This window comes from Nomascus leucogenys, chromosome 7b (assembly GCF_006542625.1).
Source record: "Nomascus leucogenys isolate Asia chromosome 7b, Asia_NLE_v1, whole genome shotgun sequence".
Classification (NCBI taxonomy): domain Eukaryota; kingdom Metazoa; phylum Chordata; class Mammalia; order Primates; family Hylobatidae; genus Nomascus; species Nomascus leucogenys.
In genome coordinates, this window is record NC_044387.1 from 66155551 (window position 1) to 66178601 (window position 23051).

At 40.5% G+C, this 23051-nt stretch overlaps 1 protein-coding gene and 1 long non-coding RNA gene across 3 annotated transcripts in view; one reads left to right on the forward strand and one right to left on the reverse strand.

Moving 5' to 3' along the window:
- The first annotated feature begins 514 nt into the window (after positions 1-514).
- The window catches only part of SMAD1 (SMAD family member 1), a 75677-nt gene continuing 53140 nt past the window's right edge, over positions 515-23051 (forward strand). Inside the window, exon 1 of one of the 2 annotated variants that reach the window (XM_030816198.1) lies at positions 515-785. The gene's annotated coding sequence lies outside the window, so the exon portion shown is untranslated. The remainder of the gene's footprint in view (positions 786-23051) is intronic. The other variant, XM_030816197.1, reaches the window with a different exon arrangement.
- Positions 15777-21731, reverse strand: LOC105740103. Its single transcript, XR_001116134.2, has 2 exons — positions 21571-21731; positions 15777-16764 (listed from the first exon to the last, which is right to left on the reverse strand). It is a non-coding gene; the product is annotated as an uncharacterized LOC105740103 (long non-coding RNA).

Consider the following 23051-nt stretch of genomic DNA (forward strand, 5'->3'; position numbering starts at 1 on the left):
GACTCAGGGTTTGTATAAGCACGTGCAGTATTTACTAGGCTATCCAATTCTGGGTACGTACAACTTCTGGGGCCTGCAAATTATTGGAGAGTGAGTGAGGGGCAACGAAAACTAGACATAAAAGGGCGCGTCTGGAAAGATAACTGTCAACATGCACTCCACGTTTATAGAACGATTCGGTGGGCGCGGTGGAAGCGTTAATGAACATTTCAGAAAATAAACATATGGAACATCGAAATTCACTTGCAGATAATGGACTAAGTCCGCTCCACCGGGACTAAAAAGGCAGGGTTAGGAAAGCCTGAACGCCGCCACACTGTGTTTTCTCCAGGAAGAAACGGGGCGTGGGGCTGCGGGTGGAAGGGGGTGGCTCCGGCCGCTCCCCCGCGCCGTCCTCCGGCCCCGGCCGCGCTGCGCTCACGCCAGCCGGGCCGGGAATTTGGAGAGGATCCCTGGTCGCGCGGCAGCGGCGGCGGCGCGCGGGTGAGCGGGTGAGCGTGTGAGCGGGCGGGCAGGCGAGTGCGCCGGGTATTGGCAGCCGAGGAGTGGAGGCTGGGCGGCTCCGACTCCCTGACGCCAGCGCGACCAGATCAATCCAGGCTCCAGGAGAAAGCAGGCGGGCGGGCGGAGAAAGGAGAGGCCGAGCGGCTCAACCCGGGCCGAGGCTCGGGGAGGGACCCTGGGAGCGGAGCGTGGCGCAGCGCCCAGCCGGCCGGACCCGGGCCGCGGGACCCCGCTCGCCCGGCCACTCGTGCGCCCGCGCGGACGGGCGCGCCGCCAACCCGGTAAAACGAAACAGACCCGAACCCAACTTTCCCTTCATGCCGTGTCCCAGCCGTCCCCTCGGCGCCCCAGGCTTTCCAGCGCCGCCGCCGCCGCCTCTGCACGCGTGGGGCCGCCACGGTCGTGCTGGGCTCGGGGCGCGGGCGTCGGCGGGAAGGGGGCTCTTTCTGCGCGGGGCGGGCCGCGATCCCCCCACCCCCCATGATGGCGCCTCCCGGCCGCTCGGAGGAGCGAACCTGCCACCGCGTCTTCTCGCGCCCAGCCCGCCGGGCTCCCCTGGTGTCTTTGTTGGGTCTTCTGCTGTGGGAAGCCCAGTTCCCGGGCCCCCGAGCCTCGGCTCCCGGGCCTGACCGCGCTGGGACCTCCCCGGCCGCGCTCCCCTTCCGCGCGCTCCTCACATCTCTCCCGTGCTGCCGCCGGGCCGAGGCCCGTTCGCGCGGCCAGCGGACCCATTGTGTCCCCCGCGCCGGCGGGGCGACCCCTGCGGGAGCTGGAGGACGACCGCCGGCGCTGCTCTCCAAGGCGCCTGGTGGAGCGGGTCTCGCGGGCGGGGGACCCCGGCGCCCCGGGTCCCTCCACATCCCGCACGGGTTTCCTTCTCGGCCCCAGCGAGCCTCTTTGGGGTCGAGGTCAAGGAAAGTTCGCACCGAAATCCCCTCTAATTTATTCAAAGGTTTGGCGGCGGCGCGTAATTTTTTCCCCTCTTCCGCCTACACCCGCTGCGTCTCCTGGTGTCTCATTCCTTTCCCTTTACCGGAGTCGATTGCCTCACTGCATGTGTATTCGTGAGTTCGCGGTTGAACAACTGTTCCTTTACTCTGCTCCCTGTCTTTGTTAGTGTTTCTCGGGGTTGTTTCTGTAGGAAGGTGGGGGTGGTGGGCGTGAGAGACAGACGTGGGCTCTAGTTTCTGAATCTGTGTGAAGGTTTTAAAGGGAGAACGTTTTCTTGATGTGCTTTAGGAGGGGAGGAGGAACAAATGCCTGCCAGATCTCACAGCTACAGTAGCTGAGCTTTTGTTTATTTTGAAGCGCATGCAATTTTTAAATACACGGTGCAAGATAACCAGTAAAGGCGCGTTCCTTCTGAAAATCGAGGCCGGTCTCAGAACCATCTCCTGAGAAGGCATCGTTTTCGTGAGTGCTGAGACAACTGTCTTTTTTCTCTGCCCTCCCCCCTCTTTTCTTTCCATTGTATCTGAAGTTTCAAAGTACATGGAATGATACAGAAGTTGCATGATTTCTGTTATGTCTTCCTGTTGCTGAAACTCTCAGCCGCTAAATCTCAGAATGCCTTTATCTTAGAACATCTCTGGGTCTAATTGCCTGTTGTGGATAACTTGCCCACATCTCAGTAACACAATGAGAAAACTGTTCCCTGCCCATGTTGATTTTTCAAATTGTTTGTAATTACTTTAAATTGTATTGAAGGTAGGTGAACTGTATTAAAAAAGAATCGGAGCAGAAGTGTTCACTGCCCCAGCATTTTCAATTGGTATAAATATTGTTGCATCAGTGTTATTCTGATGTAGGTGCCAGATCTAAATATGCTGTACTGATTAAAGTGTTTGTTCTGCCCTCTCCCACTCTCTTTCCCATTTGCAGTTATTTGCTATTTCTGTGCAGGTGGTGTATCATTGGTGTGATACTGCAGTTGTTAGGAATGTGTAACTAGGGTCGTGAGAGATGATTTTTCTGGAGGTGGGTGATGCCAGAGCCTCTAGAGGATCCAGGCAGGATCGGGTTTCTTCTGAGGGTAGGGATTTGTCCTTGATTTAGTTTTGACCCCTACAACCATAGGTATATAACTAAATACATTTTACCTCTTGCAGTATCCTTTGGTTTCATATCCTTGAAGAGCTGATGACCTTTGTGTTTTAGAGAAATGACAATTTTTAGGCAATTAAAGACATTGACCTCTTACACTTCTTGGAATTTAATTTTATTTCTACCAAGTTCATTAAGGCATTAAGAGGAAGTTGTCACATTTTCTCAACTACGTGTATTACATTTATTAGTTAAAAACTAAATTTCACTTTGTAATTTTGATTTCTAGCAATTCTGGGTTAAATATAAAATCTAATAACTTAGTAGATTGGAAAAAGAAGTAACTTGGGTATAATTAGACTAATGTTTAAGCTGCAGTAGCCTACATAATCAAGGCCAAGTGTGTGTGTATAAAAGATCTCATTTGTGTAGTCTTACAAGGCTAATGGAGGCATCACTGAGGCTTTATAAATAATGTAAGTTGGGTATAATGTAGAGTCTCCAGAGACGGCAGAGAAAGCATCATTACCAGCCTTTTCAACCTGCTTGAGATCTTAAATTGATTTACAGCACTGAACTGGTGCAAAATGATACATCAGGATGACATGGGGTCAGCCTGTAAAAATCTATGATGTCAGCCTATTAGTTCAGTCATCATAATTAAACCATATTACAGGGGTAGCTGAGCAGGAGTCTGGCGTTATACTTCAGATATGGGTGGTACATGGGTTTTGTTTATAGTGGAAAGGCTGAGATGGCCAGGGACACCAGTGCGCGTGAAAGAGGGAAAAGGCTTACAGAACTATGAATTTCTGTAGAAAAATTTAAGATAAATGCAGATATATTCAGTCTGAATTGTATAAGTAGCTTTTCATTTGGTAGAGGAGAAACAGATGCTTTAGGGATGCTGATAAGGACCTTTGCAGCTCTGATATGTGTACTGAATGCTTCATGTGAGTTTGAATTTAACTTGGCCTTAGGGACCTTCTAAAATATCAGTGGACCACGTACTTAACTCTGATCCTTTTATTACCCCTGAATTTTCACTGTATTGATGTATCAACTGACATGTTATTTCTTTAACTAGTCAAACTTACCAGGCCTATACCAGAAACAAAGATATTTGAATTGAACATATAAATAGTTCAGGAAAAGAAGATTCTTATTTTGCTTAAATTTCTGACAATCCTTATTTAGCATATGGATTATCTAGGGCTCTGCTATCCTAGCCATAGTCACATGTAGCATTTTTGAAATTTTATTTTATTCTGTTTTTTTTGAGACGGGGTCTCGCTCTGTTACCCAGGCTGGAGTGCAGTGGCACGATCATGGCTCACTGCAGCCTCGACCTCCCAGGCCCAGGCAATCCTCCCACTTCAGCCTCCCAAGTTGCTGGGACTACAGGCACTGCCACCACGTCTGCCTGACTAATTTGTTTTTGTATTTCTTGTAGAGACAGGTTTCGTCATGTTGCCCAGGCTGGTCTCAAACTCCTGGGCTCGAGCTGTTCTCCCGCCTCAGCCTCCGAAAGTGTTGGGGTTACAGGTGTGAGCCACTGCACTCGGCTACGTATAGCTGTTTAAGTTTAAATTAAAATTAAATAAAAATTCATTTTCTCAGCACTAGCCACATTTCAAATGCTTAGTAGCTGCTTGTGGTTAGTGGCTGCCGTACTGGACAGCGTGTATATAGAATAGTTCCATCATCACAGAAGGTTCTGCTAGCCAGTGCCACCCCAGGACCTTTACCTCATCTCACTTGTTACCTCTACCAATGAGTTTGTGAAGTCAAAGATGGAAAGACATATATAAACTAATTTTATCACTAACTAGCTGTTCTTTTTAAAATAAAACACAGTTTGGAAGGGACAGTTGAAGCTACTGGATAAAAGGAGTTTGACTTTTCTGTAGATCTTATTTATTATTAGTGTCATCGATTCTAATTTGGTTTAGAGCCTTAGAGAGGAGAAATAATTGTAGCTAACCTTTTTTTCTGAATTTTTACTGTATGTATGCCAGGCATTGTTTATAATACCCGTATCTCATTTAAGCCTCAAAACTTCCATAAGTACTGTTGTTGTCACATTTTACAGGTAAAGAAACTGAGGTCAGAATGATGCTTCAGGCGGTATAGTGAACGATTATGATTTCTAATCTTACCTGGGATATGATCGAGGTCGTCCAACTCTAGAAACTCTATCTTAACTATGTTTTTTGGTCGTTCGTTCGGAAGACCCAAATCGTCATTGTTCTGCTGTGCTTTTCTATGCCAGTATAGACGACTTGGCTTGTGTCTTTTGTAGGTCTTTAAATAAATTTACCTTCTGTTGTGCCTTTCTGGGCTATCTTCTTTTTTTGTAAGTGTTTAAGAAAGGAAAAATAATGCTCATCTAAGCAGTACATAATTTGAAGAATAAATCTGGCATGAAAATAATGCATTTCAATAATGCATTATTCAACTAATAATGCCAGATTAGTTTTATCTCTGCTTTTCTGTGTAATTCTTGTCACTTTCCTCATGCATTTTCTTACATAATCACAAACTGATACTAAGTTAGGAGGAAAGTTGTAGTAATTCAGTTTGTCTGTCTTACCAAAATTAGTCTGTCTTCCCTGAGATGTTAAACACTGTAAGAATAGTAATTGCAAATTCATTGGGGATTTTTAAAAAAACATTTAACATCTGTTTTTATAAATGTTTTACAAGGTCAGGGCTGTTTAAGAATCTGATGAAACTATGGATCTTGTATCTTCTTATTCCCACCTTCTTATCCCAAAATGCTTATATGCCATGGTGAGTTAATATGTATACTTAACTATCCAAATCTCATGGTCTTTCGGGTGAAATATGTCCATGGGACTGCCCTGCCAAGTGCTTTCATAAACATTAAGATTTGTAATTTCCTTTACAGAGAATAGAGATATTTAGTATTAAAAGTTGCTTTAAAGATTTTCTAATCTGGTTGGTTCATATCAAGGTGAACAATCTGAAGTCTAGAGAAGGTAACTGACATCCAAAGTTACCTGTCTAGTGATTGGAAAAGGGAAAGCCAAGATCTGGACTCTTCTTAGCATTAAGTGCCCTTTTGTTTTTGGGTTTTTTTTCCCCGTACCATGCTCACTATATTTCTGAGGCTTTGGTGTGAGCATATCCAGTGTAATTTAGGGAAGGGAGGAAAGAATTTTTTGGCCTGTTAGCGACTTTTGATACCTAACATTGTTTGAGCTAAGTAGGAATCAAATCTGACAACCAGAGATAAATGCTTATTTTCTACATATTAAAATTGATTCTTTCTCATTCTGGAGATGGAAAAGAAAAGCCTTATATCTGATTTAATCAATGGGACCTTATTAGAAAATGGGAGATCCAAGATTGTACAAAGTTCAAATTAAAGCAGGCAACTCTGACATTTAGCAAAATATACGAATCTCCTCTTGACTCTCAAAAACAGATCACATTCCTAACCAAAAGCTAAAGTTTGGGGTATTTAGGGAATACTAGGGAGCTAGGGAGTCCTAGGGTGAGAGTTGGACAGGTCTGAGGAGAAAAAGGATAATTTAAATATAAAAAAGTGGAGAAAATCGGTTTTAAGTCATAGTGTGTCTTTGAGGTTGATGAAATGTTCTGCTACTTCTATATGTGGTTTTACTCTTTGGTACCAAGATTTTAGGACATACTTTGATAACAAATAGGGGCATCTCCTCTTTGCCCCAATCTGAAACCTCTTGACCCTTTATTTTCCTTTCCTGCTGTTATCTGATAGTACAAATATTCAGTCTAATCTGTTGATCTGTCATCTGATTTGCAGCAAAAATACCTGAAGTATTTTCATCACTCCACTGTAGCCACCTTTAAAAAGAAAAGGAAAGAGAAGAAAAAGGCAGAGCCAAATAGTATTGATGTAATTGCTTAAAATCTAAATTAAAATACTTGCTGTGTGTTATTAAGATGGTGTCAGTTTTAGAGGTGCAGGGCTAGTCCTATATGCAAAACAGTAATGTCTATAGCTATTGCGGGCTGACTTGCAGAAATGAGCGGCTTCTCTAGAACATTCATTTGCATAAAGGAAACTATCTTTCAGAAAAGAAAAACCAAAAGTTTCATAAGCAGTTTCACTCCAGTGACTACATCAGAGTTTTAGTAAGGTACTGGGAACTATGCTATTTGAACAGTTCAGCATCTTTATAATTTTTGTTATAAGCTAAAATCTGAACTTCAGGGAAGACTCTCTCTTGAAAATAAAGCATTAAGTCCTCTAAGGTGTGAGGAAGTCCTTACCTGGTGATTCTCCCAAATCTCTTCTCTGTTCTTAGTGTTTGAAAAAGGAGCTTTTTTTTTTTTTTCAATAAGAACCAAGGTTTGCAGTATAGATTGGTTTCTTAACAAATTTTTTTTTTGAGACAATAAGCCTGGATCTGAAGAAAGAACATACAGTTGTTAATTATGCATCTATATGCTTTTGAGTTCAGGATGTAAATGAATATTCACTAGGGCCTGTTTGGGAAGAGGAGGAGAGAGGGGTCTCTCTGTTGATTCAGAATATATTTTTGTACATAAGTTTTAATGCTTTATTTGTAGTTTCCCCTTAATTGCAGGGCTGCTGTACTGTGGATATTTTGCTCTACAATCTGAGATTGTTGGGGTATAGTTACTCAAACTATTCATTTATTATCCTCTCCCTGTCTTTTTTTTTTTTTTTGTGGTTTCTTTGTGGTGTGCTTATGCAAAGTAGAAGTATTCCAGACCTTTATAGCTTTTTTTCTTTTAGTTTCAAACACTGCTAGAAAAAAGCTGGCGGGGAGACTCTCTCAACTGTTATAATTAGGCATTAATTAAGCCATTATTCAGTTAACTAAATGCAAGATCTTTGTTTAGATTGAAAAGAAACGTATCTTTTTAATGAAGGAGGGATATTAAATGGGCCGTTATTTGATCATTTTGCTGCAGTATTGTAATAAGTATATGCTTCATTTATTCCCTGAATATTTATTAGTTCTGAGGCTCAATAATTAGAGGATACACAAACATGAAAAATTAAATGCAGCAACATTATAAGAGCTGTTACAAGGTAGTATAGGAGTAAATTGTACAGACAGCTCACATCAGGACCACTGTGGCCTGGAAGGACATGTGAGTTTGCATAGGCAGAAGGAAGAGGGACATTATAGGCAGAGTAATGGCATGAAAAACCTGGGAGATAAGCATGAGTGTTGAGTATCTGTAGAGCAGCACTGTCCAATAGAATTTCTGCAGTGATGGAAATGTTCCACATCTGGCTAATACAGTAGCTATAGCCACACATGGAAGAGCATTTTTTAAAAAATTAATTTATGTTTAAGTAGCCACATGTGGTTATCATATCAAATAGCACGGATCCAGAGGCAGTGAGCAGCCCTGCCTGACCTCAGTGGCTGTTCCTCATGGAGCCTAGTATGGTGGTGTGGAGGAGATGCTCAGAAAGGTTGAGTTCCAGTGAGAATTTTAGGGCCTTAGAGTGCCAGAATAAGGAAACATTGGGAAGTCACCAAAAGTGTTTGAACATGCAGTTTGCACTGGAGGGATAGAGCCCAGTGCCAGAGATCAATAAGAAAGCTATTGAGTTATGTATGAGATGATAAATCTCTGGTAAAGGTAGACATGGAAAGAGAAGGATTAAAACAAAAACAAAAACAAAAAATAAAACAAAAAACCACGAAGGCTTGGTAATTACATGGCTATAAAGTAATGAGAAAGAGATGTCGGAGATATATCCTTAAGTTTCTAACCTTGGTAGCTGGAAAACTAATAAAGGTGTTACTTAAGAATAGGGAAGAGCTGGTCGTAGAAGGAATAAAAATTGTGCAAATGATAAATTAGACGATGTGTTAAATTTAACATGCGATATCTAAGTCAAAGTATGCTACAGGCAGGTTGGAGATAAGGTTTGGGAGGACTTGAAAGCTTTATGTTAGACTCTCTGCAGTTGTCTACTGGGTATTCTGAGAGAACCACAAAGAGAGAAAGAACTGGTGGATTGAATCTTCCGTTGGAGCCCACAGTTAGCAATTAATAGAAGGAAGAGGCTAATTTGAAGTAGACTGTCTGAGAGGCTGTTTGACATAGACCAAAGAGAAACTGGAAGAAAGACATGGGGTCAGAGGAGTGGGGAAACCAGGAAGCCACTGGAAGAGAGATTCTAGAAGTAGGTTTGGAGGGGAAAATGTACAGTTCAGGGTGAAGGAGAAGTAGTCAGATAATCACGTGAATGCAATTTCAGAGAAGACTGAATACGTTAAGAAGTGAGAAATAAAGTCTTATATTGCCTTAAGTGACTTGAATTTTAAGATAGATGAGACCTCTTCATATTTGAAGGTTGAGGGGAAGAAGTCAGTGGACAGAGAGCAATTAGAGGTGATGGAGTTAGCAATCTGGAGCACAAGTGACAAAATGTTGACCCTGGTAAGGAGGGAGAGTTGTCTGAGAAAGAAACAGAATGGGATCCGAGTGAGAGGAAAGCATGTGGCAGAGCTCCTGTGCACTTTTGCTGATTTTCCTGTATTGTTGGAGGTAAGTCCTTTCACTGGGATGGTGAGGAGGAAGATCAGCACATGGTAAGGGAAGAAGAACCACCGTAGGTAGTGTGCCAGGAAATCTATAGAGAAGTCATATTCTAAACAATTGGGGGGAAACCTGGGGTGAAGTGTGGTGAGGCTGCTGTATAGGAGACTAGGTTAATTGTTACTTTTTGGTATCACTTTGTGGCCTGGTAGGCTTAGGGATAGCAAATGGGTTCAGAGATAAGGCTCTAGAGTCAGATTGCCTGGGTGTAAGACCAAGCCCTAACACTTGTTTTATAAGAAGCCTGATGAACTAAATGAATTGAGAAGAGGTAAGCAATGAGAATCTTGGTAACGAAGTAGTGAAATATCAAGTTTGGGAATTTGTAGATAGAGCATTTCCCTAACAATTCTAGATAAAGGTTTCTAAGAAAAGTATAGAAATTGAACTAACAGACGAATCCCTTTAATGATTTTAAAGGTTATTTAAGTTAATTAGAACTTAAATAAGTATTGTATTCTGAATTTTTCTGTGGCTTTTCTTATAGCATTCATTACGGTTAAAAACATTTCTTTTTCATTAAACCAATACATGCTTAATGCAGAAAGATTCTGCAGTGGATTCTTGTCATAGCGTTAAAAGGAAAGGGGAAATTGATTTATGCCATTGGGGGGAGGGTTATTAATAACCAGCCACAGAACCCTTCAAAATGTGGCTCCAAAGGCAGAAACAATAAAGGAAACTTTTTATAGATTTGATAGCATTTATTATGTGACGAAACATACTCAGAAACAAAACCTGCAAGACAGATAAAGAGATTTGCAACAAGATATTGTTCTTTGCAAGAGAGACTTATATCAATAGGAAGCACCACCCCAATAGAAAAATTGGTAATGGACGTGAACAAGCATTTCACAAGCAAATGAAATGCCAGCTGCTGACAGGAAGGTTCTGCGCCTGTAATCCCAGCTACTCTGGAGGATGAGGCAAAAGGATCACTTAAACCCAGCAGTTCGAGGCTGCAGTGAGCTATGATTGTGTCACTGCACTCCAGTCTGGGCAACAGAGCAAGACTGTCTCAAGAAAAAGGAAAAAAGAAGTACAAACTGCTAATGAACGCACAATGTTTTGGTTATGTCCTGGATCAGACTCTTGATTGAAATGGGGATGATGTCTTCCTTTTTCCTGTATTTTGTTATTCTTTGTATACTAGGAAGTATCAGTCTGGGAAGACTGGGCTTTTCTCATTTAAGGAAAGGAAGCCTGAATTTCCCAGCCTCCTAGGAGAATCTGGAGTGTCAAGGAGGTACGACATATATATAAAGTAGAGTTGTAAGAGGCAGGCACCCTGCTTCCCTCCATAACATGGTTTTCGTCCAGGAGTTTCCTTATTACAATGTGAGGGGCTATCAGTTATACACAGTTTCTTAGTCACCTGGCGTAGATGATGAACCTTGAAGACACCAGTGCTTCCTAGAACATATTGAAATAGGCCCCTTTCTCTCCTACCTGAATTGCAGTATTAGATTTTATAGTGGCATTTACTCATTGATGTGAGACGCAGTGATGGTCTTGGAGTATAGTTTTGATTATTGAGATGGATGAGTTTATGAGGTATTAAATAAAGTGAGAAAAGTTCCTCTTGTAGTAAAGCCTTATAATGTTTTAAAAAAACGTAAAAGTTAGGCATCAGTGTTTAATTTTACAAATTTTTTTTAAAGGATAATAGAGGTCATGAGTTTTCTGTCAGTAGAAAACTCAAACTGTTTTTCCCTCTGCTCTCACACTACAACAGTCAACACAAAATACTTTTGTGACTAAATGTGTGTGGGTTTTTCCCTACGCACCAAACACTGGCTGGGCTGGGTGTCTTCCAATTCAATTTTGACACTACCTGGAGATAGCCTCAGATCCCACAGATTGAGGATTCAGTCTCACCCACCTCCAACATAAGTCCAGGCTTCTGGAACTTCTGGCTGACCAGCTTCGAGTTGGGGCTCCTATGACTCCACTCTTTGGATTCAATTAATTTGCTAGAATGGCTTACAGAGTTCGGGGAAACTTACATTTACTTATTTATTATAAACGATATTAAAAAGGGTACAGATGAAGAGATGCATAGGGCAAGGTGTGGAGGAAGGGGCATGGAGCTTCCATGCCTAACCTGGGCGTGCCACGCTTCAGGAACCTCTGTGTGTTCAGCTGTCCAGAAGCTCTCTGAACCTTGTCCTCTTGGTTTTTTATGGGGCTTCATTTTATAGGCATGATTGATTATACCATTGGCCACTGGTGATCAACTTAACCTTCAGCCCCTTGCCCCCACCCTTGAGGTTGGAGGGTGGGGCTGAAAGTCTCAATCCTCTAATCCTGCCACCATCCTAAAGCTAGTTAGGGGCTGCCAGCCAACAGTCAATCATTAGCATACAAAAAGACATCACTTTGGAGTCTCCAAGGATTTTAGGAGCTGTATGCCAGAAACAAGGTTGAAGCCCAATATATATTTTACAGTACCGCAGGTTTAAAAGGCTATTCATATGCCGCCCATAAGGGAATGAGTCTGCTGGTTATTGGTAGGATCCGTACCTAACTGAATTACATTCAGTCTTAAGTGGGTTCTTACCTTGCCACTAGACAGAATCAGAATTTGTCTGCGTCTTCTGTCTTACCATCTCCCTTCTTTTAAATGACCTGCAAACATTTTAAAGTTGGATAAAAAAGGCTTTTAAATCTCACCTTCAGGCTCACAACTTGGCCCACTAGCATCCCCTGCCCATCCTTAAGTCCTTTCTGAGTGAGTTGTGACTGGGAGTATGGGCCCTGAAGTGATGTGCATTGGTGAGACTTGTCACTCAAACTCTTTGAGCTAAGTGGTAGAGGGAGGAGAAATGCCAGGAAAATCAGTCTTAATTTTATCAGAGACAGTAGTTTTTCATGAAAGAGAATAATGATACAGTGGATATTGCTGTAGAAATTATACAGCTGGTTGTGTATAGCTTGCCATCTCATCTATTACAGCTTCCTGTTTTGCTTTTTGCCCATTGCTGGCTTTGCAGTCCAACATATTTAATAACAACCTCTTTATTTTTCATGTGTTTATGTTTGTGTGCTCAGGACTTCTATTTAGTTTATTCAAGCTTGAGGGAATATTTGATTAGTTTTAAATGTTTTTCTGTTAACTGTGAACAAAATTAACTTGATTATCATTTAAATGTTGGCACAAAAACTGTATAGCATTTATTCACATTTATTTATAGCATATATTTGCTGAAGAGTTTTGTCAATTTGTGGGCTGAGATGTTCTGTATTCTAGAAAAGGCTCCTTTAAAAGGGGTGTGTCCTCACTGTGGAGTTCTCCTTTTTTGTTAAGCTGATATTAATCAATTCAGCAAGTATTTCATGCATTCCTGCTGTGCATCCAGCACTGGACTATGTTTTGGGTGGGATAGAGAAAACTGTAAGTCATTTTCTGCCCTGAAGAAGCAATCTAATTGGTAAGCGGAGATTGTGCATTTGAAGCTGTTTCACTTCAAAATCAAGGGATTGGGGAAAAAAGTCTGATGCATCTGGTAGAGCTTTTTGTCTCTGGCCCACTTCTACCTTAGTTTACTCTTTATTTATTAAGTTTTTTTGAGACGGAGTCTCACCCTGTCGCCCAGGCTGGAGTGCAGTGGCGTGATCTCGGCTCACTGCAACCTCCGCCTCCCAGGCTCTAGTGATTCTCCTGCCTCAGCCTCCTGAGTAGCTGGGATTACAGGTGCCCGCCACCACACCCAGCTAGTTTTTGTATTTTAGTAGAGACAGGGTTTCACCATGTTGGCCAGGCTGGTCTCGAACCCCTGACTTTGGGACCCACCTGCCTCTCCCTCCCAAAGTGCTGGGATTACAGGTGTGAGCCACTGCGCCCGGCCCCAGTTCATTCTTTCAGCAAGGTTTTGAGTGTCTGTATTTTTATTTATGCTTATGTTCATAGTGTATCTCTTAGACAGCTTGATAAAGTTGGGGATAAGAAATTGTAAGTATAGGACCTGCACTGAGGATCTTCTAACTTTAAGGAACAATACAAACCTGCTTGTCTAGTCTAGCATCTGTTGTAATGCCTTTTACTACAATTACCTTATTAACTCTTTAGACTGAGTTCCTTGAGGGTATGGCCAGTGTCTTTATGATCTTTGTGTTAGGACAGTGCCTAGTGCAGTGGTTCTCCCTTGTCTACTCATCAAAATCATATGAACAGCTACCACCACAAAAATGCCTGGGCCCATCCTATTGAAGGGTTATGGTAAGGAAGCTTTTAAAAATATTGTTAATATCCAGCAATATTAAGAACGGTTGGGCTGGCACACAGTAGGTACTTGATGAGTGAATTTTTTCATTTTGCTGTTTTTAGAATTACATCAGGAAACATGGTATGTCGTGAGTTCATCGTAGTTATGAACCATGTCTTTTATACTCTGTAGCACCCAGCACTGTGTGATGCCAGTTGTGGGTGCTCAGACACACCAGTTAAGTTCTGAGGATTGACTGCTTTTGCTTCCCCTTTTTTTTCATTGAGGAGAACAGAGACAGAAAGGGTATATGTGTTTGACATCTCTCCCTTTTCCCTTTGTGGAAGAATCAGCAGTTCTGTGAATCCCGGAGTTGAGGCCTGAGGTGCTTAGATTGCAAAGAGAAAAGGAGCGGAAAAGTGGCAGAATAGAGCTGTGGCTTATCTGGCTATGTCAGAAAAATTTTTGGTTGTCACAAATTGGAGGGAGAGGCTGGAGGGTTGCAAATAGCTTCTAGTGGGTAGAGGCCAGGGATGCAGCCAAACATCCTGTAATGCTAAAGTTGAGGAACCCTGAAATACAGGATAAAAAAGGGGATTAGGAGACAAATGGGATAACTGAAGGAGTAGTGTCATGACCGTTTCTGCCACACCAGCACACAGTTTGTGTGCTTTATCTTCCCACTTTCCTTACCCCCTTACCACAAATCCTTCAGAGTGCAGAGTACTATTTTTGCCATTATCTGTAAGTAGCATTGTGACTTACAACTGTGTATTAGGTGTTGAAATTAATATCTTAGCATCTTATCTATGTTAAAATATACCTGAAAGATTCCTTTAAATTTTCTTTATCTCTACGTCTACTTGATTGGAAAACTGTTAACCTCAAGATAAAAAAAGAGCTAGCAATTTTTGTTTTGTTTATGTTTTCAATAAAGGATCTCAAAATAATCAGTGGGAATGTAAAGAAAATTAATTTCCTTTTTTTTTTTTTTTTTTTTTTACTAGACAGGGTCTTGCTATGTTGCCTAGGCTGAAGGCTGGTGATCACAGCTAATTCTAACTTCGAACTCTTGGGCCCAAGTGATCCTCCTGCCTCAGCCTCCCAAGCAGCTGGGACTACAGACATGGACCACACTGCTTGGCTTTTTTTTTTTTTTTTTTTTAAATGTTATGTTGCCCAGGCTGATCTCAAACTCCCAGCCTCAAGCAATCTTTCCACCTTGGCCTTCCAAAGTGCTGGGATTACAGGTGTGAGCCACTGCACCTGGGTCAAGGAAATGAATTTCTTAAAAGGAGTTTAATTTTAGTGTTTTACAGATTCATCATGAGAAAAGGACTATTAAGATTTGAACACATACAAGAGCTAATGGTGCCAATTTTCTGATGTCTTGTTGAATGATAGCTTCTAACGTCTTATTCTAAGCTCTTTAAAGTGAATTTAATTTTGTCACTGCTGCCCTGATAAAACTCTTTTTTTTTTTTCATGTTCTGGGTAAGTGGGAAGGTATCAAGAAGGAAAGCAATAGGAAAAACAATAAATTAGAAAGGGACAGAAGGAGATGGAGGGAATTTTTTAAAACTATAAGCAAATCCTTGCCTGTTACTCTGCCTTATGCTTCAAACCAAGGAGGGGACTACTGTGGAGAAGCAGTAGAGAGGTTACCTTGGCAGGTTCCTTAACTTTTTTGTGCCTCGGTTTTGTCATCTATAAAATAGTACTTATTCTACAGGACTTGTGTAAGGATTAAGAGAGCTACTTAATTAAATTTAAAGTGCTCAAAACAGTGCGTGGTGATTTATTATGGTTGTGGTTGTGGTGATGAGGATGATATAAGGATGATTTTTGGTTGTTTTTGAATATAGTTGACCCATGACTAATAGGGGCTCGAACCGCATGAGTCCACTTACACTCAGATTTTTTTCTCAACCAAAAGTGGATAGAAAATACAGTATTTGCAGAAGGTGAAACCTTAATATGCAGAGGGCCAGCTTTTTGTTTATGCACGAGTTCCACAGGGCCCTCTGAGACCTGTATGCAAGGATTTTGGTATTGGGTGGTGGGGTCTGGGAACCAGTGCCCCAGGTATACCGAGGGATGACTATACTTCTGTTGAAATTTGATGGAGATCACGGATGCACTTTTATACAGTGTTTCCCATAAAACCACCTACCACTTTCTCCCTTTGAAGTTGGTGGTGATAGTGATAAAAGTTTCTTGAGTTTTAAAACTAGTATGTTTCAGGTGTTCTGTAAAAGTCTGTTTTTTTGCCTATACTCTGAATTCCAAGAGGAGTGATTTATATGACATAAAATGTTTGTCTTTATGTTTCTATAATATACTAAAACACTATAGTTAACCGTCATCCATTTACAGATTTTCCACAGCAATTTTTGAATCTTAAATAGGCATTTCTCTAGAATTTACTATGTTCTCAGGGCATATTGTAGCTTTATTAATAGTGTAAGCAAAATATAAATGATTAAAAGCTTTGATGAATCATAATACATTGTAGAAGCAATAGTTAATTACTAGTAAGGCTGCTTTGGATTATCTGTTCCATTTTTCATACCCACTGAAATAGCTGGTTGATATTTGGACCATTTGGATCTCCACTGTAGGGTAAGTAACACAGAGCTCAGGATGCGTGGAAGATGTCATCGTAGCACAGACTGTAGGTCACTCTGTCTGCATGTATGTTTCTCCTTAGACGAAGAGCCTGAACAGGCGGTCCTGTGACTCTTACCATAGTCTACCATATGATATGGTTCTCCCATCTCTCCCATACACACTTCATAACCATAAGCTTGATGGTGATGGGAACCGTGTTATACTCATTTTCTTTCTACTGCACCTTTATGTTGGTGATAAGGGATTAAAAATTGGTTCAGTTAAATACTGGATTAATGGAAACGAAAGCCTTCTTAGTAGCTGAGCATGTAAAGGAGGAGAACTTGGGTTCTGAAGTCTTCTGAGAATATTGTCTTGGGTTTTTCCATTGTAATTGGTAAATAAATTACTTTAGGGAAGTTAGCAGATAAGACCGTACTGAACAAGTGATCAGAGGTAGAAAGGACAGATTCATGGGTACAGGTCTCACCTAATTCTATAGGTGATGCTTGCTTATATCTAAAGCATTATTTCTCTAAAACCAGTGAAAAACTTTGCATTTGCTTCTTTTAGCTCTTAGGTGTAGGGAGCTCTCACATTCTGGAAGAGGGGGTTGCTGCTATTTGTTCAGTTTCTCCTCCAAGGTGGCCAAGTGAATGTTTGCAATTCCAGTCCAGTTTTTGGCAGATTAAAAAAGTCTGTCGTTGATTGTCATATGAGAGTGAAATCTGGCCGATGTCAATGTTTGTTTCAGTGGTTAGATAAACTTTGATTTTTAGAAGTTATTCTTTCAAATAACAGATTTCTGTAATGGATAAAGGACAGGACCAAATTGCTCATGAAGATATTTGAATAACATAGAAAGTAAGAAATTCCTGCATTGAAAAATTTGATGGATATTTGAATAGTTAGTAGAAAGGGGCGTAAGGGTCTAAAATGGGAGGGAAACTTACTTTTTTGCTATAATATGCCATTCTGTGAAATGGAATTTTTTTATTATGTGCCTGAATCCTTAATAAAATAGTACATTCCATTCCTATCCATATCATACTAACCCAGAATAGGGTCATGTATTTTACCAGAATACATTTTTCTGAAAATCCTATGCTGATACACTTTCAATTATTTTTTTTCCTTTATAAGAAGATATATCTTGCCACCTGTTGGTCATAATGCTGTCTCTTCTAGAGCCATGTAGAAATAACTCTCTTACCTACTGTCAGTTTTTATTTATTTTTATTATTGTGATTTTAAATTTGAAAACAGCAATTGGTTAAAAGTAAAAGTAGTTGGCTCTGCTGCACTCCCTTGTACCCAGCTCACTCCTAAAGGTAACTACTTGTTCAGTTTCTTTTATTTTTTTCTGGGCCTTTAAAAATGCACATGTATATACATAGACAGTTTTTGTTTCTATTTGTGTTTTTAAAAGGAGACCATACTATAGGTACTTTTTACCACTTCTTACTGAACAGTTGTGGTATAGTTTTCTTTTCATGGTAGTATTGTACATGAAAGTCCATCTGTTTTTTTCTTATTTTGTTAACAGTTACATCATAGTTGAATGTATCATAATTTATTTAATCATTCCATTATTGTTAGGCACCTGGGTTATTTAGAACACGAATATACTTGAACATAGATCTTTGTGTGTGTTCATCTGAGGGAGCTATTTCCCCTGTGGCTCTCTCAAGCCGTGGCTGGTTTCTCCCATAAGCCTTTTACCTCTTATTGCCACCTTCAGACCATTCTTCTACCATCCTCTATAAAAAACACCCAACTTCGACTATCATGTAAAATTATATCACTCATTACCGTAACTTCCTTGTTAGTCATTTTCTGCCCCACTGCCCGTGTCGTTCACTCTAATTCCTACAAGATTTAACTGCTAGTTGTTATTCCCTTTATACTATAGGTTGAGCGACCCTAATCCGAAAATTCAAAATGCTCCAAGATCCAAAACTTTTTGAGGACTGATATGGCACCACAAGTGGAGAATTCTGTACCTGACTTCATCTGACAGGTCACAGTCAAAACTTTTTTCTGCACAAAATTATTAAAATTATTTTATAAAATTGGCTAGGCATGCTGGTTCATGCCAGTAATCCCAACCCTTTGGGAGGCTGAAGTGGTGGATCACTTAGCCCAGAAGTGCAAGACCAGCTTGGGCAATGTGGCAAAACCCTGTCACTAACAAAAATCCAAAAATTAGCCGGGCGAGATGGCACTTGCCCGTAGTCCCAGCTATTCAGGAGGCTAAGGTGGGAGGATCACTTGAACCTGGGAGGTCTGGGCTGCAGTGAGCCATGCCACTGCACTCCAGCCTGGGCAACAGAGCAAGACCATGTCTCAAGAAAAAAAGAAAAATTTCAGCCTATGTGCATGAGGTGTAGATGAAACATACCTGAATTTTATGTTTAGACTTGGGTCCCATCCCCAAGATACCTCACTGTGTATATTCAGAATATTCCAACATCCAAAAATATCTGGAATCTGAAACATCACCTGGTCCCAAGCATTTCAGATAATGGATACTCAGCCTGTATTCCTGTACAGGAATTATGGACATTTAGTCCGTAATTCTTGGACTACTACTCCTCCAGTGGCCTTGTCTTTGGTCCTATCTCAGATACTCAATCTCTGGGTAGAAAGATTCCATAAAAAAAGAAAAAAAAATCTTGCTCAGTCTTACAGTCCCCGTAATACGGGATTTCATACTTCTAAAAATTAAACAATTCTCCAACCTTACAGTTAATTATTTTCTTTATATAAGCAGTAAAGTAGTATTTGTTCATGTCTGTACTTTGAGAATATATCCAGAATCTGATGACTTCTGCCATGCTGGTTGAAATCTTTATCATCTTGTACCTTAACAATTGCCATAGCTTCCTAACTGGTCTCCTTACCCACCACTCCCTACTTCCATCCCTGTGTCTTTCAGTATGTTCTCAACCCAGCAAGCCACAGTAATTCTGTTAAACTCTAAGTTGGATGATGGCTGTCCTCTGCTCAGATCTCCCAGTGTTTCCATCTCCATTTGGGTCAAAAGCTCTGAAGTCTCTGTGGGTCCCGCACATACCTTCCCCTGTGACCTGTCTGGCCTCATCTCTCATTTCTCTACCCTCATTTAACTCCATTCCAGCGTCAGTGAGGACTCCTTGCCATTTCTTGAACATCTCAGGATCATTCTTGCCAAATGGCTCAAATGGCTTTTGCAATTGCCCTTCTCTCTGCTTGGAATGCCCTTCCCCAGATAATTCCTTTTCAGGGGGCTGTTCAGATATCACATTCGCGACGAGGCTTTCCTTGACCACCAGAATGTAGGCCCCACCAAGGCACAGGAACAGACTTTGAAAAACTTTTTGTGTCTCTTTCAGTGCTGCATTTCTAGTGCTTAGAATAGGGCCTGGCATGTGATAGCTGTTTGTTGAGTGAATTGAATAACTGTAGTGGTTACTAGTTTTTCTCTTTTTGTATGAAGTTAGAACTTCATTAAACAGACAAAAACTAGACTGTAAACCTCATTTTTTTGGATATGCAAAATATTAAAATTAGCCTTATTTGTAAACCTGCTTTGTTAATCACTTTGTTTTTCAGCATGTTATAATTCCTAAGTAAGCCTTTCATATTTATGTTTAATCTGCATAACCCAGTGGATTGGGTGATGGTATCACAATTTCGTGGAAAAGCAAATTGAGGCTCAGAGTTGTTTTCTTCAAAGTACAGCTACTAAGTGGACAGCTGCAGTTCAAACCTATTCAAGCTAAGGACACTTGTTTTCTAATTTAGAAACCATCTTAAAATGACAAAAAAAATAGGTAGAGGTTTTATTTGAAAGCATGGAGAATGTGCCCCAATTTCTCATTCTGGGTTTTGTCTGCCTTTTGTTTCCATTTTGAAAATATGTAAAATAAATGGTTAACTTTAAAATTCCTGACAATGACAGATCAACAAGTTTTATTTCTCTCACCTGTGGGGGAAGTGGCCTCCACCCAGTTTTACTGAATTAGGAGGGAAGTGATTTTTTCAAGTGATAAAAAGAAATAAAATTCCATGCTCTTCCCAGAGGAGGAGTTCAACAATTGGGAAAGTGGCGTGAGACCATATGTTGGTTTGTAAAAGGATATAACTTGTAAAGATGTTTCCTTTGATGCTTGTGATGAATATGGATGTGTTTCCCTTCTAGAGGGTCCTGATTAAATTACGCAATTAAGAGCTGAGCTGAAGGATCTAAATATAGGAAGAGAGTTCAGGCCGTCCTGCTTTGTGTCTGTCAGTTCACCCCTACAGATGTGCATGTTTGTTGTCATAAACAGCACCTGTGAGATCAGTGGAGCGACAGAAATATGTTCCAAAACATGAAATACAGCAGGTTTTTTGTTTTTTTGTTTTTTTTTTAAAGGGATAGTTTTTTCCTCCTGTAGTTGATTCCGTTTTCATCTGTGAATTTGATATTTGGATTACTTTTTTTTTTTTTAACTTGACTGAGGGACTTTAGTATTAGTCAGTACTGGTTTAAAATATAGATCTACTACTTACCAGAATATGGTCTGGAGAAAGTTACTTTAACCTCTGAGCCTCAAGTTTATTAGTAAAATTGAGATAATGATTTCTACCTTGAAGGATTGGTGTGAGGAGTCAATGTAATAATGTTTGTAAAAACAACCAGTATAATGCTTGTATAAGTTGGTAACTCAAACAATTTCGTTTATTAGCTACTGATGAATCATTCATAACTAGTCACTTACGGAAATCTACCACATTTAGCATTCTTTGTAGTCTAAAATTGCTATTTTAGTAACTGACTCAAAGAGAATAGTTTTTTCTAAGAGACAACTACCGTAGACTTTTTCCTGGGGTAGTCAATAAAATTAAATCTTAAAATGTCTGTGGTCTTCAGTCTTTCCTGTGTTTGAGGAGTGAGCATTTGTAGGCCAGGAGTCTTTACAATGTTTGAGTTGACATGAATGTGAATGGACTTTATCAGGGTGAGCTTATGGGGAGCTGGATATCTTGAAAGGCTACCATGTCCTGAAGGACAGTGTGCCATTACAAGCATGAATTTGGGAATGGGGGTTCAATGGGATTAAGGAATGTTGTACAACTTTTAGAGGAAATGGCAAGAAGATATAGAAAAGCCAACTTTGTTGAAGTTGGGGACGATAAGAAAACTTTCAATTGCCTTAACTATGCAAGTAATCATCTAATCAGACAAAACAGATGTGACAGCTGCTATTTTATAGGGAATTTCTATGATTAAGAAGAATTAACCAGGTACTCTATTAGCAGCCTAGATTCGTCAGGATGGAAGGATTTGTGTATGCAGAACAGAACCAGAAAGAACTCTTTTTAAAGAATTTTCTGATACAATGAAGATATGTTAATAGCATACTTGGCACACCTAAAATACATAAACTACAGTTATATCCTTAGAGACTCTTGTCATTGTGACATCCATAAGTTCCTTGCTTCCTTTTCATCAAGGAGATGCTACTTTTGAAATTGTTTGGGTGAAATTTCACAGCTTCGGTGAACTTACAAGTGGTAAGTAGTAAGCTGGAATTCAGTCTACATGGTATTCCTTTTTTTTTTGATTCCTAAGATTTGTACTCACTTAACACTGTTGAGGGACCCCATTGCATCTCTTGGTGGCATGTCACTTGTTATACTGGAGAGACTGGAAGACTTGCTGTCAGTGTCTGCGCTTTAAAGGCAATAGTACCTGCATTATTGCATCACTATAAATAGGTTTTCATGAGCTGAACCTTTCTCCTACCTCCAACCCCCAATTTCTCCAGATTTAGAAAATAATCTCTGGCAAAAATAAATTTTCAGTGGGAAAAATGTCAAACTAGCTATTCTGCATCGTCAGTCCCATGTTTGGAAGTAACCAGATCAAGGCTGAATAGTAAGAGGCTCAGTACGATGGAACTTTACTTGTGGTGTTTGTGACAGTAGGACTCTCCTGCTGCTGTGAACTGAGAGTAGCAGAGTTCTGTGTTCTCTGTGGGTCTCCATATGGCTTTCTTGTGTAGGAATTTTGTTTAAATACATTTTTTCCCCTAAGGACTAAAGCGAAATAGAGTTCATTATAGCCTTTTTAGCAATGAAGTTAAGCGCTGTACTTTATGAAGTATGTTAGCATCAGTAAAGAGCAAGGTTTTATCCATTTTCATTTTTCTTTGTGTTCTAGGGGTTTTTTTCTCCCTTATTTTGCTTAGTGGTGAGTTTTATTTAGCTAAATTTGACTCATTTGAGATTGAGACAAATGTTGAAAGTTGAGGGCTAACTGCTGTTTTAAAACAGGAAAGAGGAGTGCAGGTACTTCACCTGTTTCCTCCTCCAATACAAATACAGCAGGTCCTCAAACAACCTCATTTCGTTCAATGCCATTTCCTTATAACGTTGATGAGAAAAAACATTCCCAGCCTAGGCCACTGTCTGTGTGGAGTTTGCACATTCTCCCCACATCTGCTTGGGTTTTCTCTGGCTACTCTAGTTTCCTCCCATATCCCAAAGGTGTACACGTTAGGTGAATTAGTATGTCTACATTGTTCCCATTGCAGTGAATGTAGGTGTGTGTGTGAGTGCGCCCTGCCGTGAAATGGTGTCCTGTCCAGGGATGGTTCCCACCTTGTACCCTAAGCTGCTGGGATCGGCTCAGGCCACTGCAACCCTGAATTGGAATAATTGGGTAAATAATTATCTTGTTTCTGTTCATCTTTCTTAAATGTATATATGGCTCACATTTATTTCAGTGTTAATTTTAGAAGTCTTTTGGGTCTTAGAAGTTTGGTGATTTTGTGACCAGAAATGTCCTGAAGGAACTTAACTCTTGTTTATATAAATTAGCCGATGCTAAAATTAATTTTGTTTTACATCGTTTCACTTAAAGCGACAGTTTCCAAGAACCAGTAAGGACTTACTGTATCTGAAAACCTGGTTAGCTCCTAATTGGAGTAACCGGGTTAAAGAAGCATTTGAACATATTATTTGTTGAACCAGATCAAAGAACATTGCTACTTTAGGGTATTTTCTGGAACTGAAATAACTAGATCCATTTCTGTTTTTATATTCATTGTAATGGCACTGGAC